This window comes from Symphalangus syndactylus, chromosome 21 (genome assembly GCF_028878055.3).
Source record: "Symphalangus syndactylus isolate Jambi chromosome 21, NHGRI_mSymSyn1-v2.1_pri, whole genome shotgun sequence".
Taxonomy (NCBI): domain Eukaryota; kingdom Metazoa; phylum Chordata; class Mammalia; order Primates; family Hylobatidae; genus Symphalangus; species Symphalangus syndactylus.
This window is the reverse complement of record NC_072443.2, coordinates 64,969,504-64,987,926: the sequence shown is the minus strand read 5'-3', so window position 1 is coordinate 64,987,926 and position 18,423 is coordinate 64,969,504.

Below are 18,423 nucleotides of genomic sequence, written 5' to 3'. Positions count from 1 at the left end.
TGGCCAGTAGAATGTTTGCTCCCCAAGGCGGGAACCGTAAATTATTTCTCTGCACGATCCGCTTCTCTCTTCATCTTCCTTGGTGACTTTGCAGCTACATTTTTTGTTTGTTTTTGTTTTTGTTTTGTTTTGAGACCGAGTCTCTCTCTGTTGCCAGGCTGGAGAGCAGTAGCGCGATCTCGGCTCACTGCAACCTCCACCTCCTGGTTCAAGCAATCCTCCTGCCTCAACCTCATGAGTAGCTGGGACTACGGGCACGTGCCATCATGCCCAGCTAATATTTTGTATTTTTAGTAGAGATGGGGTTTCACCATGTTGACCAGGATGGTCTCGATCTCTTGACCTTGTGATCCACCCGCCTCGGCCTCCCAAAGTGATGGGATTACAGGCATGAGTGCAGCTACATTTTTAACATGTCTGTGTCACAAGGGGGACAAGCTGGGCTCTTGAGTCACTCTATGGAGAAGAGCCTTTTCCCTGTACCCTGAGAACTACATTGGAGAGTGATGTGAGCAATTGATAAACTTTTGCTGTTAAACCACCAAGATTTTAGAGCCATTTATATAACAGAAAGCCCTTCTAATAAACCTATTTACTCTGTATTAGATCAAATGGTGAAGTGTATCAGTTAGTGTTTGTGTGTGTGTGTGTGTGTGTGTGTGTGTGTTGGGGGGGAATTTTTATATATTATCTGGTAAAATTGGCAAAGTTAATGATTTAATTTCTGTAGGACTCTAATGATTTTTTTTTAGAAAATATAATGGTCATTTTATTCTTAAAGCTTGCTTTAAGATTTGGGGTAGCAATTCTGATTTTATACTTTAATTGGGGAGGGGGCCTCCTACCAAGGACAAATATGATCTGTCCATTTTCACCATCTATCTAAAGCTTTTGAAAAATTTATATAACCCATAGGTCTCTTATCTTTCATTTTTCAAAAGATAATTTCTCACATGGAACGAGGATGATTTGGAGCTCACACTGTGAGAAGTTCACCGAGACCATTTTTTATTGAATGCTGAGCACTTAGTGATCTGAGAATAGACACACTTTGTCAAAGTTGGGTAGAAATGACCTTGCAAACAATTTAAAGAGTCGAATAAGAAAAACAATGGGCTATATTTTTGCTTGAATTAAGTTCTTCCAATGAATTACTCACATAAATGTAACAGGGTTTCACACACTATTTCACTCTATTGTTAGTATTATAGTGGCAGTATAGGGTTTTTTTCTTCTTTCTTCAATTCCCCTTTCTCCTCTCAAGGTTAAGTGTAAAACAGAAAACAAATACTATTTCACAGTGGCAGTTTCAGAATTTCTATAGAAGAGGGCACAGAGGCTGCAGTCTGGTTGGAAAAGGGGCCAGGGAACTTGTCATCAATGGTATTTGCTTCACAAGGATGCTATTCTTATGTTAAATTAAAAGAAATCTAAAAATAGCAAAGTTTATTAAAGATGCTTTTACTCATATGTCATACGTAATATTGAGAAAATATGTGTTTATAAACATTTATTTTTCTTGAGGATACCTTGGGAAAGTAGGATATTTTTTAAGGAAGAGGTGACAGGACTCCACAGCCACTGTTTCCTGGGCATTCCATTTAAAAATATTTACTAGATACTTACAATGGGCCAAGCACTGCTCTGGGCACTGGAGGAAGATGGTAAACAAAACACACAAGAATCCATGCTTTCATGGAACTTCTTGCATACTTATAGGAGAGATGAGCAATGAAAAATTACCTAAAATATATAGTATGCAATAGAAATGCAATATAGGAGGCTTTATGTGTGTGTGTGTGTATGTGTGTATACATACACACTAATACATATACTAAGTCTATAGTATGTTAGTATATATATGGCTTTATATATGTCCTCATATTATGTATGTCTTTATATATAAAAATCTTTATATACAAAAGGCAAGTGTGTGTGTGTGTGTGTGTGTGTGTGTAACATACTATAGAAAAGTAAGGGAAGGGTGAGAATATTGGAGGAATGGTGGTAGAAAGGAGACACTTTAGAGTTTTAGATAGGATGGCCAAAGCAGGTCTCAGTGAGATATTTGAGTTAAGACCTGAAGGAAGAGATCTACCTGCAGAGATCATTGTAGACAGTGTGCATAGTATGTGCAAGGGCCCTGAGGCAGGTGCTTAACCTGGTGTATTTGAGGTCAATATAGATTGAAGAGAGTGAGGCAGAATGCAGAAACTGCACATGCTACCTACTGAGGTCAGACCACTGTGAAAAGACTGTCTCTTCACTTTCCCCTTGACCCTGGGCCTGAGGCTGCCCAACTGGGAGCTGAAGTATTGATGAAGACTAATGCAACAGAAGAAGGGTCCCTGAAGCAGATAACTGGTCATGTGGTATCCAACACACCAGACCTTGGGGGTGGGGGTTGGGGTGGGCTCCCCCAGAGTCAAGAACTGAGGCTCTGGACCAGCAAGGGCAAATGGGGCAGGAGAAACCCCTAGTGTAATATGGGAAAGGAGTTCAAACTCAACACCGTCTCTTAGGGATCCAAGGAGTAAAAAAATATGCCTTAGAGAATAAACTAAAAACCACTTCACAGAATCACAAAGCCTCACAGAGGCTGAAGCAAACTTAAAAATAATCTAATCCAAATCATCCATTTTATAAAAGGGAACAGGCCTAGCTGAGGAAATTGATTCTGAGAGGTTAAACGACAAGTCTAAGATGACACAGCCAGTTGGGAGCAAAATCAGGTTTTTTTGACTGCCATTTCAATGTTATTTCCTCTGTCATTGTTTAGGTGGCACTTCCTTAACATGATTTTCTTTTAGATTCTATTCTGGAAGGAATTGGTGCTTTAAAACAACACAAATGGCTATAGGCCATGTAATACAATAGAAAGACTTTTGACTCACTCCTAGGTTTAAATCTCAGTTCTAAAAGAATGACCTTACTAACTAGATAGGCTTGGGATATTATTACTTTCCTCCTGGGTTTGTTGAGGGGATTAAATGTGAAGTGCTGGTTATATAGTAGGAATTCAGCAACAAACTAGTATGATGAAAAGACTCTAGACAGTCACTTATCTACAAAGGAATATCAGATTATGCACGATTGCCATAAACTAGACATTCCTCATCCTAGTTTGTGTGAAGTATATGAATTTTGGCCAGGCGTGGTGGCTCACTCCTCTAATCCCAGCACTTTGGAAGGCCAAGGCAAGCGGATCACTTGAGGTCAGGAGTTCGAGATCAGCCTGGCCAACATGGAGAAATGCCGGCTCTAATAAAAAAAAAAAAAAAAAAAGAAAGAAAAAAAGAAAAAGCTAGGCATGGTAGGAGGCTGAGGCAGGAGAATCGCTTGAAACTAGGAGGTGGACGATGCAGTGAGCCGAGACTGCACCACTGCACTCCACTGTGGGTGACAGAGTAAGACTCCGTCTCAAAAAAAAACCACAAACAAACAAAAAGAAGTGCCTGAATTTCTACAATGCCTTCCAAAGATCTTGTGCAAATTGTTCATTAACCTCAGAGTACATGTGAGAATCAGGAACACCAGCCTTGTAAGAGCATTAGAGGGCTTTTCTGTGGACCCAGTCGAGCAGTGTTTTTAAAAATCCATTATAAGTCAACTCCTAGTGAAAGTACAGATGATCTCACCCATGTCCTGTTAGATGGAGTGCAGTACTGGGGCTCAGAGTAGATGCAATGAAGCTCTACAAATACCATCGTGTTTCCAAGACAACGGTATGTGAAATGATGGTGGGAACTGCCATCACCAGACTGGTGAAGCAAATGTTTTAATACGGGAATCCATTACGGACTTATGAGCTGGGAGCTCGTCCCATCTAAATGCAGGACCAACACTATCACATTTTTGGGACAACGGTGTGTGAAATGGTAGTCCTTGTTAAAACAGCTGGAGGGCAGAAGGAAACACTTTAAGGTAAAAAGCTTATTATAGGCTTGGGAGCTGTAAGCTTCACTTCCTCCAGGCAAGGACTGCAGATGTCTGGAAGTTACAGTCCTATTTCTGTCCTTGCAGTCAAAAGTTTGAGGGCTGCATACAAGTGCATGGACTCAGTGAAATGTGGGGCAACTTTTCCACAGATGCTAAGCCCTGCTTGCTTTCTGGCCACCAGCCCTCAAGGCTCTGTGAATGGGACACCAGTGACGCTCTGCAAAGTAATGATCTACCACATGCTTCTCAAAGAGTGTCACAAGGCTATTTTTTCCAAAAAATGTCTTCTTCATGCCAGTACAACAGTGCCTGAAATTTCACCGTGTGATTCCTCTGAAGGAATCCTCCATTTATAAAACAGATGCTCCTCAACTTATGATGGAGTTACATCCTGATAAACTTGTAGTAAGTAAAAAATGCATTTAATGCATCTAGCCTACCAAACATCAGAGCTTAGCTGAGCCTACCTTAAATGTGCTCAGAATATTTACATTAGCCTATAGATGGGCAAAATACTCTGGCAACACAGTACACTGTAGAGTATCGGCTGCTTTCACTCATGATCGTGTGGCTAACTGGTAGCTGCAGCTCACTGCTGCTGCCCAGCACTGCAAGATAGTATCACACCACATATCCTTAGTCCAGGAAAAGATCCAAATTCAAACTTTGAAGTATGGTTTGTACTGAATGCATATAACTCTTGCATCATGGTAAAGGGAAAAAATCGTAAGTTGAACCATCTGTATAAGTATACCCCTGAGAGGACTCCACCATTAGGCCACTTTCAACACAATGTGAATTAACCTATCAACGTGCGGTCCTGTACTACTTGAGAGACATGGTCGCAGCCATTAACCTGCTTTACAGAGCTTGTCACGGAGCAAGGACTCTGTAGAGAATGTTTTGAGATAGATCTTAAAAATTTGTGGAATATGGATGAACAGGAAAAAATGAGAGAGCAAGTGCCTTGGAAAGTGATTCTTTTCCTAGAACCAAGTCTCCACTTTTATTTGGAAGATGTTTAAGGCTCCTTTTCACTTCAAAGTTAATTAAAATGGAAAATAATATAGTTTCTAAAGCTTTTCACAGAAACAAATCAGCCAGGAGTCCTTGGAAGATGTGTTTTACTAGATCAAAACTTATTTTCTTCTCTTTAAACAGCCAAGTATAAAGACTGCTTGTAGCATATAGAAGGCAAGATCAAAGTTATGCCCCACTTTGACTCAAATTTTAAGACTTTTTGCATTCTCAGAAGCTGAGAACATTCCATTTTTCTGACTTGCAGGACCTGGATTCAAGTTAGAAGCATCTGTGCTCACTATAATATTCTGTCTCAGGCTGAATTTTGACCAAAATTTGATTCTACCATGATAGCTGAACATTACGACAAAACCCTGGAAGATGAAAGGACATAGATTTCGTCCCAATGATTTATGTGTAAACTTGAGATTTATTGAGAGACAGTGGATTATTTGACACATTATCATAAACCACTAAGTTTATTGGAGAGTCTCCTGGTGTCCTCGACACGATGGAAAGATATGACAAATTCTAAGAAATAATCTCTGCCTTTAAGAAGTTGACAATCTCCTTGAATACACAGAAATTATTTATATGAAACAAATAAGAAAAAGAAGTATAAAGTATAACTAAGTGCTAAACTTGTATATGAACTTGAGCTATAGAGCAATTCACCAGCCATCAATGGAGGGTAGGTTAATGAAAAAAATATTTTGAAGGAATCAGAGGAGGTACCTTGTGAATCTGTGGTCTCAGGATGGCTCTCCAGGTTGGGCGGGATTTAGAAATACAGTGTGGAAAGCACAGGGCATTCCTCAGTCCAAAATGATCACGATAACCATAATGATTTGATGAAACCTATTGATGAGCAAGAGTGACAGGACTCTCCCAGCAAACAAACATGTGATGTAAAGGACCTGAAAGAGTTATGCACTTCAACTTTGCTAGATTAGAATGACAGGAACTGAAAAGGCAGAGAGTAGGGATAGTATCTTGAGTTTTTTCCAGGGACAGTAGACACCATACATGGAGAAGGTAGACTATGTGTGAGAAAATGAGTGTTAGGGACTGCTGCAAATTGTGTGTGCCTATTCTAAAGGCATGCAAATAAAAAGTAGATTAAAAAAGCATTTTGTGGATGAAAATGCTATGGGCTCATCACTAAATTCCAACAACATTCCTAAGTCCTCTGGGTTACGTCTTAGTCTAACCTCCATTTTCACACACTCAGTATTAACAGTGACATTTTCCTGAGGACTCAACTTGCAACTTCCAGTGTCACCCCCTGACTTCTGTTTCTTCGGATGTCACTCCTACCCCTCCATCTCACCAACTTACACTGATGCTAAACCAAGGTGTTTTGTTCTCCGAAATGGCCCTGAGCATTCTGCTCTCTTCTCGTTACTCGTTTTCTTCCCTCTTTTGCAGGTATCCTTCCCCTCAAAATCCTTTTCATTCTTTAAGGCTGCCATAGTTACAACTAGGTTGTAAGTGGTAGAAACCCAACCTCCACGTGCTTGAGTAAGACATGGGGACTGCTGGCTTAGGACATCAGAAGTCCAGGGGTTGACCTGGCTGTCTGGAGTAACAGTCTGCTCATTATTTCCCAGACTTGTGCAGCTCTGTTTTTTGTTTTTTCGGTTTTTTGTTTTCTTATGGATTGGCCTCATTCTGTCTTTTTGTAGCCATTCTGCTTTGCCTATGGGTGGGCTGGGGGCCAAGGGGAGTGTGGAGAGCAAGTCCAGGTTTACCTCATCCCAGTACAGTAACCCTGGAGGAGAAAACACACTTTTATCTGCAGGATCTAGAAATAGAAGATCCCAGAAAATAACAACTGGTAGGCCAGACTTGCATCATATGCTGTGGCACAATTACTCTGATAGGCAGGCATGGTCTGCACGGCCCTCTTCTTGCTGCCTTTTCTCCAGAGGTACCACAAGGAGTGGAAAAGGGTCAGAGGGAATTTACCAAAAGAAGGTGTAATAGGATACTTAGCAACCATAACCAACAACAACCATAGGTGTTATCAGCCCTTTCTACCGCCTCTCCAGAAGGCAAGGCCGCTTAACAGAATGAGCACAGACTGTATCAGGCAGCTTGGTTTCAAATTCCAGCTCTGCTACTTCTTGGTTGCATAAACTTGAGATAATTGAAAATGCTAGGAGCCTCAGTTTCTTCATCTGCTAAATTGAGATGACAGTAGCTTCTTCTCCCCCCACACCAAATCTGCTATGAAAATTAAATGAAACAAAATTAAACAATCAGCCCAATTCACTGCTAGAAATATAGGCACTGCTAAATATACAATTGCTGCTACTATGATGATGATCATCATCATTATTATTATTATGGTTAATATTACAACTATTACTACTTTTTTCACATTCTTCCTCCACCTTATTTCTTATGCCCCAAGCCAAACACAGATCTTGCACTTTTTGGCTTGGGGTTTGTCTACCTTCATCTGTGGACAAACTTCAGCATGTGTGATTCTCTTTTATTACAGTTTTTTTACTTTGAATGGGTGACAAGATTCAAATATTTACTTGTGAAGGTACTTGGCCTTCTTTATTTTCACCTTCTTGCTAAATAGATTTATTCTTTATCCACCTCCCTTCCCCTTTCTCTCTTTTGCTGGTCTGGTTCCTTGGTTTTTGAAACTGCGAATTAGGAGGGGAGAAGAGAGACAGGGGAGGGAAGAGGGGAGATGGGGGATGAAAGAGGGGAGGGGAGAGGGGGAAGGGGAGAGGGAAATGAAGGGAGGGGGAGGGGGAGGAGGGGGCAGGGAAGAGAGAGAGAGAGAGAGAGAGAGAAAGAATTGAAAATCGAGGGGGAAAGTAAGGGCACAGGAGGAAAAAAGATGAGAGCCAGGAGATCTGAATTTGAGAAAAGTGCTGACTGAGAGGTTTCATAAGGGAAAAGTTCCTGAGCAGCTACTCTGTGTGGGGAAACAGAAGAGGAGATGAAAGAGAATGAAATGGAGATGAAATGGAAAGTTGTATCCAGCCTTTCCAGCTTTTTCACCATCAAATACATTTGTATATGTCTTATATCTATCTAGCTATATACACATCCTTCAAATCATTAACTCTCACCTGAAAATAGAAAATAGGTGTATTTTTTTGCTGTTGTAAAATGTATGCACTGATTAACAAACACAAGAAAGCCCAGGTAGACCTAGAGGTTTAAAAAATCACATCTGTTGGGGAGTTAAGCTATGAGGATGCACAGGCATAAAAATGATACAGTGGTCTTTGGGGACTTGGGAGGAAGGTTGGGAGGGAGTTGAGGGATAAAAGACTACACAGTGGGTACAGCATACACTGCTTGGGCGATGGCTGCACCAAAAGCTCAGAAATCACTACTAAAGAACTATCCATGCAACCAAACACAACCTGTTGCCCAAAAACCTACTAATTTTTTTTTAAGTTTCTGGTTTAATCTAGAATGATTTTCTAAAATAAAAGTTTTAGAAGAATTATTAAAGGATCTTTTCCTCCCAGGTCTTCCCTCCCCAGTTACATCATCACCCCCCAGACAAATATCAAAAATAAATCAAAACTATGTAACAGATAAATATGAGAAAAAAAACCATCAGGAACCAAGGGCTCTAGCTCCCAACTTAACCATTAATAAAATCACATTCCAGTGTACCAGACTTGCTCTAGGAATAAGCTATTCTCAGCTATGTATTTAGGTTAGTTCCTTAAAGTCTCTTCCAGAATTTACTTCCTGAAAATATTGGAGTTGTTGTCACTGCAACCTACAACTGACCTTCCACGAATAAATTTGATTTAGATAGTAATTATTAGAAAACTATTTCAAAATAGACAATTAACAAGCATAAGAAAAAGTGTGCAACCTCACCAGTGTTCAAAATTATAAATCAAAATTATAATGAAGTAACTTTTTTTGTTTTAACCAATCATGATAGGCAAAGACTTTGAAAATATAATTCCACATTTAGCTGAGAATATAGTGAAATGGGCCTTCCTATATATTACTCTTGGGAATGCAAATTAATTATTCCTTTCTGGGAAGCAAATAGCCAGACTGTCCAAAGTCCCAAATTGACCCACAATATCCCCCTATGAAAATGCAGTGCTGGAAAACAGTTCTAAATATGAGAGGGAGGAGGATTTTTAAAAATCACATCTTTAAACGATATTGTTTCTATTTATTAAATTATCTGTTAAGGCCAATGTTCAAGAAGAAATCAAGAAGTTTAAAATAATGATTCATGATCACCATCTTTCCTTAAGCTAGCATCCTCATGCAGGGCATGTCATACTCAACGGTTGGGCAATACAGTTGCGGTTATCTGGTAGGACAAAGGGCTTTGCTAACTCAGACATTAACTGCAACGCAGCACTTGTTCATGTGTAAGCAGCTTGTTTCCAATGTGGCTTCACATTGGAAAACAAATGTGACCAAAACAAATAAAAGTCCTATAATTATTCATAATTATACAATTATGTATATAATTATGCAAAAAAATGCTTTCAGATACTTGTGACATACATTACTCATGATTGGATCTTCTAACTCCAGAGAAATAAAGGGAGCTATATTAAATGTTGACAAGCCATGGAGACAGATGCCAGCACTTTCCCAGTTAGAGAGTCCAGCTGAATTTTTTTCTTTTTTCTTTCTTTTTTTTTTTTTTTTTTTGACGGAATCTCACTCTGTCACCCAGGCTGGAGTGCAGTGGTGGGATCTCGACTCGCTGCAACCTCTGCCACCCAGGTTCAAGCAATTCTTCTGCCTCGGCCTCCTGAGTAGCTGGGACTACAGGTGAAGCCACCATACCTGGCTAATTTTTGTATTTTTTAGTAGAGACAGGGTTTCACCATGTTGGTCAGGCTGGTCTCAAACTCCTGACCTTGTGATCCACCTGCCTCGGCCTCCCAAGGTGCTGGGATTACAGGTGTGAGCCACCATGCCTGGCCCTGATAATTTTTTTTTTTTTTTTTAGAAGGCAAGGGGCACCTTGCTGCCTTAAACCTAAAAGGGAGGAAATATTTACAGAAGATTCTTGCTGACTTTCCAAATATGCCTTCTTGATTCCGTTTCCCAAAGTTTTTCCCTTCTAAACGCTTCCTCCTCTTTGAGAAATGCAAACATGCAAGCATATTTTAGTAAAGTTGCTTGTGTAGTACTTTAAGATCTGAACAGTGAGGAGGAGACGTGTGATCTCTAACCTTCTTTATTCTATTGGCTTTGGACAATATTTCATTAACATTTCTGTAGGAATGCTTACCCGTCCAGCAAGGCTGACTAGGGAGTACAACTGGAAATCATGAGGCATTTGGCAGGCAATATGGATCCATGTCCCAAGAAACATTTTTTCCCCTGCCTTGGCTGCAACTTCAGGCCTGGTAACATTGGCACTTTTTTGAGGTACTCAGTCCAGAGTGAGGGCTAAGATTGATACTCTTCTGAATGCAATTTTCCATCAACATAGAGTAGAAGATTGGAAAGGCTTGGACTTAGAAATGCTAGCCTCATTCCTCTTCCTGGTGTCTGAACATGAACATTTAGCCATATCAACTGAAGCGCTGATGCAGTTCAAATTCACACACAAGGCATTTGTTACTTTTTTAAAAAGGACATTTTTAGCTTTGCATAATAATAATATAGGGGAGACTCTAGTTTGTAATTTAAGGTTATTTTTCATCTTTAGAGGTGAAAAATTTAAGGTTTGGACCAGAAAGGTTAAGCCACTTGTCCATTCTCGCACAGCTAAACATATGGCTCAGCAATGTGATTATCTGAAGCAATATGGGGACACATGAAGGGAATGATTCAAGACTAAAAGGGCTGATGTAATAGCCTTAGACTACACATGAAGATTATAGCTTATCTCTATAATCAGCCCTTGAGTTTTGGATTTCACTGGTCAAATCAGAATTTTTTGATTTCCTAGTACTCTCAATATTAATTTCATTTCAAGTTAATTATCACTTTTTCTCTGTTGCATATAATGCATCACTCTATTTCTTTCAATTTTGAGGCCTTATTTGCAACACAGCCATCGACTACTTGGTGAAATTGGGTGGAAGCTACCAGCTAGCATATTTCTAGAGAGGTGCCCAAGCAGCATAAGGCCCCTGACTCAGTTTCATGCACTAGTGCTGATGATGTCACTGATTTGGCGAAATACTTTTGTGCACTGTGAGATTCTTGAGAGCAGTGGTGTTCCTTGGACTTAGCTATACATAGATATATGTCACAAATGAATGGACAACAGGGTGAAGCATCCAAGAAAGTGATAACACTTTCTCCATCTACTGGGTAAACAAGGCACAGATATTAGAGATTTAACACTCTAATGGGAACAGAACATCACTGACCTACTTTTTCTCCCTCTGTTTCATGTAAATTGCAAATGCGCACATTACCAGCTCTTAACAACATAGCACTCTTGCTCCCAGAGAAGCAGCTGTAGATACTGGAGGCTGTCAGAACTAGAGGTGAAATCTGGCTCTGCTCCATCTCCACCATTTGGACCACCCACCTAGGTTTATTAATCTGTGTCTTACTCAGATTACGCTTTTACAAAGATAGAAGAGAAATTAAATAGAAAATTAAAAATGATACCATTAAGACAGGTTTTAGTTGGTGCTGTCCCTTGGGTCAGGCAAAGTAATAAGCATTATCTTTTCTCCATTCCAGATAGGATAGAAGATGAAGGTTAAAATGCATGGAGGGAAGCTTCCTGGCCCGTAAGGCATGAATCAAGAGATAAAAGAAGTGGTGGGAATTGTGAATTTGGAGAAAGGCTGTCGCCTGTGACATTGCCCCAATATACCAAAGGATTTCAGGTGGTATCTGGCCTTGGAGATACATACTGAGGCTGGAGGCTAAGCCTGTTGGCCTTGGGAGCAGCGACTAAGGAGGGTGGTTGATGGTTGATTCTGAGCTGGGTCAGCGAGAAGGCTCACTGTAAGAAGCTGGATGTGAGAGCAGCAGAGCCTCACTGTGGGTGGGTAGCGGCCCTCACCAGTGGTATCCTGTGCAGAAGAAACACATGATGCCGGGGACAGTGGATGGATACTCTTAAGTCTCTGCTCTAAGTTTTGGGGCCTGCCTTAGTCCCAGTGTTCTAGCATCATGCCAGACATGTCCACAAGCTTCACAAGAGAAATTTCTCACTGTGTCATTACCAAATCCACCAATCTACCTGCCTCTCAAACCATATTGTCTACCTTCCCTCCTACTGCAAGGCATTAACTCTTTATGTTCTTCCTTCAGGCAGCCCTTCCACTAGTGCATGAGATCCATTGGTGCCTCACCTTAAAATCAATGCTCCATCATTCTTTTTTCTGCACTATCAGTCCCCATTCCTATCATTCCCATCAGCACATCGACTTGCTGTAATACCTCCCATCCTACAAGCATGTCTTCTTCTAACTGTGCACACTCTCTGCTTCCATATGATAAAATTCCCATAAATGATTATATATACTATCATCCCCATTTTCTCACCTCCTCTGATCCATTTTTTCCTCAACCTACTCCAGTCAAGTTTCATGTGCATCAAAGTCACCAGGAGTTTCCACATTGCCAAATTGGTGACAATTTTCCAGTACTTGCCTTCCTCAATCTCTCAGCAGCATTTGACTTTGATGCAGTCACTTCCTCCTTGAAACACTTTCCTGCCTTAGCTTCTGGGATACTATGCAATTGCAGTTGTTTTCTTCCAGTACGGTGGCTGCTCCTTCTCATTTGCTTCTGCTGGATTCTCCTTTTCTTCCCCATTTAGAAATGGGAGAATGCTCCAGAGATCAGTCTTTATTTCAATTCATGCTCATTTCCTCTACAATGTCCTTGAGTTTCACAGCTTTAGATGTTATCCATATGCTGATGTATCCCAAATTTGACCTCTAGTCTCTGTCTTTCTCCTAAATTTTATACTCATACTCAGTTCCTACTCAGCCTCTTTGCTCACCTGCTATTAAGCACTTCAAAGTTAATATGCCTCATATTGATCCTTTGATTACCATGCCACCCCCAAATATGCATGTTTTTAAGGATTTTCTATTCTATTAAATTGTTCCAACATTATCAGTTGTTCTGTGTAAAAACCTGGGACTCATCCTTGGTCCTCTCTCTAACAGCTTACATCAGATTTATTAGTAAGCCCAACTGGGTACACCTCAATGGATACCCACTAGTCACAATCTCACCACTACCATCCTCGTCTGAGGAGCCACCATCTTTTTCCTGCACTAAAGCAAGTGCCTTCTAACTAGTGTACTGCATCTCTTCTTAATGTTGCCGCCTACCACCTGTTCTCCACACAGCATCCAGAATGTATGTCAGATCACAACATTCTCCAATTCGAAACTCTCCAAATTTCCCCATCATACTTGGAATAAAGCCAAAGTAAGTGACAAGGTACATAACATCAAGGCCCTATGTGACCTGTGCTCTCATGTTCTTCTTGTATTCTCTCCCTTTTGCCTCATTTGCTACCATTCTTTACTGACCTTGCTTTCTCTGAGCATGTCATCCATGCTCCTGTCTCCAGGTCTTTGTACGTGTAGGGCCTTCATCCTGGAAGATTCTCTTTCCAAACACAGCATGACATCACTCACCTCAATCCCTGACTACCCAGTCAATACTCTGCTTAACTTTTCTCCAGAGATCTTATTCCTAACACTGCCACAAATATTATGACTATCTGATATTTTATAATTACTTACATATTATATATTGCTTTTATAATCATGTATATTAGCGTATTATTATTTGTGTATTTGTCTAATATTTGTCTCCTTCACACAAATGTACGCTCTGCAGAAACAGGGACTTTGCCTGTTTGTTTTCCATTTTATCTAAATCATCTAAAAGAATCTCAGAGAGTCAGGGTTTAACACTTTTTTTTGAATATATAATTGGCAAATTTCAATCACCTCAGTAGATTTCAGTAACTTGTATTGAACTAAAGTGGTGGATTAGCACTAAACTGTTACAGCAAGTGCACTTATAGTGGCTTCTTTATGATTAATCTGTGTTTGTTTCAAAGGCGTTTATTGAGCAGAAAAATGCTAAGAGAAAACCAAACTGCATTAACAATTCTTTTAGGTCTTCTGTGCACACAAAAAAAGTTTTATGATATATTACGCAGCAAAATGGTTTTAAAAATTACTTTGTTTTTAGCTGCCTCAGGTCTTTGCACTTCTTCATCTCTCAGCCTGAAACATTATTTCACCCAAAACATTTTCATGGCATCACATTTTCATGTGATATAAAGATTTCCTGCTCTGAAAAAAAAAATTATGGATGTTATTGGGCTAGAACAAAAAATTGGTTTACAAATATTCCTAAAGACCAATTAATAAGAGAATATACTAGTAATACATATAACAAAAGATTACTCTACAGAATATAGAATAAGTAAAAAAAAGATAAGAAGCCAAATGCAGAAATGAGAATAAATAGGAATTTTATACAAAAGAAAGTACAAGTGGCTCATAAGTACATAAAAATTTGCTCAACCTGAAGTTATTAGAAAGGGCAAATTGAAATTACAATGAGAAACATTTTTATACCTAGAGATTGGCAAAACTTAGACAATACTACATGTTGATGAGGTGTGGAGCAACTAGAACTATTAAAATGCTGGTTGGTGAGCAAGTTATTACAAATGCTTTGGAAACAATTCAGCATTACTTATTAAGGTGAAACTTACACACATATCATATATACTCTATATCATATCATGTGATATATATGATAGATATGTGATATATAGTGTATATATGTGTATACTATAGTATACTATGTGTATATATGTACATACACATAGTATATGTGTATACTATAGTGTATATATGTATATACATAGTATATGTGTATACTAGTGTATATATGTATATACATAATATATGTATATACATATATACACTATATATGTATACTATATATACACTATATAAGATATATAGTCTACATCATATATAAGATATATATATACACACACGTATATTATATATATCCCATATAAAGGATATTAATGTCTTATATGTTACAAGAGTATAAAAATTTTCCCCCAATGTGACAACTTGTGTCAACAGGCAGGGAAGAAGTGAGGCCTGAGTTCACTCCAAGAGCCTAGGAGGAACTGAGTCTTACTAACAACTACTGGAGTGAACTGGAAGGGGATCCTTCCCCAGCCTACACTGTAGGTAAAACTTCAGCCTTGTGAGTGACCCTAAGCCACACCTATAGAAGCAGCCCACAGAAACAGTGGGATAATAAACATAAATGTTTTAGGCCATGAAGCTTTGAGGTAATTTGTCATGCAGCTTTAGACTGCTAATTTCTTCATTAATTTCTACTTGGTGTTTCTAGAGGGCTCTTAAACTTTTTAATTTACCTTTATTGTGCTAAGTATCCCTTGACAGACTGATGAAGTCTATAGAGCATCCCTTAGTATAATCTTTTTAAATGTATAGAACAAGATACAAAGGATTACAAAGGAAACAAATTATATTGAAATCTGGGTTCAAAATCTCCCTGGTCCATTCCACTGTGTTTTAATGTGTTAGGCTCATATGGTTTTAATCTTACTAGCTGCATATTAAGTTTTGACATTTTGTAGGCAACTTTTTATTAGTAATTGTTTTTCACATTTTCTTGACAATTCTCATGTTTATTCTATATTATAATTTCTCAATAATTTTGTTTATCCTTTCCAAAACGGATTGGGATTCTGATTGGAAATGCATTCAATATATATATTAATTTGAGAAGCACTGACATTTTTACAATATGAGACTTTCTCTTCTATTTATTCAGATAGTGTTCTCTTTATACCTATGTTACTTTCTGCATCTTCTCTGAATAGTAATAGTAATAACAATAACATTTAAATGTCATTTACTTGAGTATGTACCATGTGCTATACTGTGTGCTAAGTGTTTTACATATATTGGCTAGTTTAGTCCTCACTATGAAGTAAAGACATCATCCATTTCTTGACAGGAAAACTGAATATCAGAATTGTTAAATGTTTCCCACAGTAAAAAGAGTAGAGTGGCTAACTGGTAAAATCTACCTGGAAATCATGAGTTTTTTCTACTTGGCCAAACCATCAATTTATGTTCTAGACCCATGCCTTCACAATAGTGTAAAAGGCAATGTCTTCTAATGTCCTACAGGACATATCACAATGAATAGACAGCTGCACGTGTGAAATTCCACGTTTTCAAACTATAAAAAATGCATCTGTAATAAAAAGTAAAGAGTCTAACTCCATTTTTGTTGTCTGACTGTTAACAGCTTTCAACCACCACCTCTTATTCTCTTCCCCTTGCTCCTTATGTGGGCAAGATAACAAGAAAGTCCAGGTGCACTAGGTTGATTTAAAAAAATCCTGGGTGTATCTAGGCAAGCTGATGGGAAAATTGGGTGTACCTTTAGCACCAGTGGGAAGTTCAAACCACCCAAGTCCTAGCCCTTATGAGGGAGCTCTCTCTGAGCCCCATCTAGCCTCCATCAAACTCCAAACTAGTGCTCCTTCCCTCTTCTCAAGCCATATTCAGACCTGCCTTGAGGCCTTCCCTGCTCTTCCCAGAAAGCCTCATTATGTCATTAACAAACCTTTTCATGCTCTCTTGGTGCATGTGTGCTATCATTTGTCTTAACATCTGAACCAAATTTTGAGTGAAGAGTCATCCTGATTAAGGTGAGTGACCACAGCAACATTGAATATTTCACTCACTATTTTAGACATTGCTATTTGAGAACAATTGTTCCGTAATAAGAGAATTTATTGAAGTAGCTAGATGCAAGATAAACATCACAAAAGAAGCCACACTTTCCCTTTACACTATTTACTTATACTAGATTAATTTCTCCCAAGGGCATTTATTAAATACTTTCTATTTAATAATAGTGTAGGCATACTATTCCAGGTGCTGTAAAAGATACCAAGGAATTTGTCACCAGGCAATTATAAGATTATCCTAGTTTTGGGAACAGAAATTTTAACTAAAAATATAAAGTCAAATACAGGGGAAAACCCTATAGATTAATTCAACATACTATCTATGTTCTATTCCCTTATGGAAGAAAATTAATTTATACCTACTTATTTCAAGCATTTACTATTCTAATCACTTGAGGATATTAAATATTTCCTTTTGTTAGATGAAGCTAAAGCTTACAATGGATGCTTTCATTATGATTAAAAAACATTGAATGTTTGTCATTAAAACTTCCCTACAGATTTAAATTTCTTTCATCATGACATTTTTCAAAGTTGCTCACATGCCAACATAAAAGACTGTAGTTGAAGCACTGTAGTTGGAAGAATATAAGCTTTCAATTTTGTGAAGTCTACTTTACATCACGTGTTGACACATCCCATGCATGCATTTTTTTGCCAAGTATTTATGGTAAATTCACACATTAATTTAAAAAGGGTTGATATATGTGTAATATTATGATTTCAGAGTATATATTACCATTTATTTGAGTCTTATTTAGTGCTCCTCTATCAAATTTTATGCTTTTCTTTCAACTAGGTCTTGCATTTTTCTTATTTACTTTAGGTCTCTTAATTTCTTGTCTGTGATGAATGATTTCCTTCCATTCCAATTTCTAATTGGTTGTTGCTCATATAAAAGAAAATTATTGCTTTTTGTGGTATTTATCTTGTATCTAGCTACTTTACTGAATTCTCTTATTAGTTTTAAGAAGTTCCTTATTATGGAAGTATATATCATCTGCTAATAATAATAATAATAATAATATGTTTTCCCTCCAACTATATGTATCACTTATGCTATGTTTCTCTTAATTTATTAACTAGGACTTCCAAATGATGTTGCGTAATAATGCTGGGTGACCATACTAGTCATATTCCTGATTTGAATAGGAATGCCATTTAGTAAGATGTTCATTCTTGGTTTCTATTCAACATTCTATCGTATTTAGGAAGCTTCCTTCCTTTCCTAATTAGCTTTTTTTTTTTTTTTGAAATTAGGAATAGGTGCTAAATTTTGAATTACCATGTTTAAAATGCTATTTGAACTTCTCTACAGTCTACTGAATTCAAGCTTGCCTATCAGGAAACAGAACCAAGAATAATGTTCCAAAAAAATTACTCATGTGTTAACAATAAATCAAGAAAAGTACTTATGTGGCATAATTTCTTTTCCTAGACAATCATCACAGTTTCCTTGTTTTTACTTCAGCCAAATATCAACTATCACTTTAAAACTTTTTCTTACCTTGAAAACAGCCTTGTAACTATAGTTTGAGGAATTAAAGAATGGCTGGAATATAGTTAACTTCATGAATTAACAGGGGCTGTGATTTCAGGGGGTTTTTGTTGTTATATGAATTATGTTTGACCTTATATATGATTCCAAGCCTTATAGGCTTTTTATTTTTATATTCATTTAAACTAGGTACAAACCGAATGTATTAGGTAACAATGTACTTCTTTAA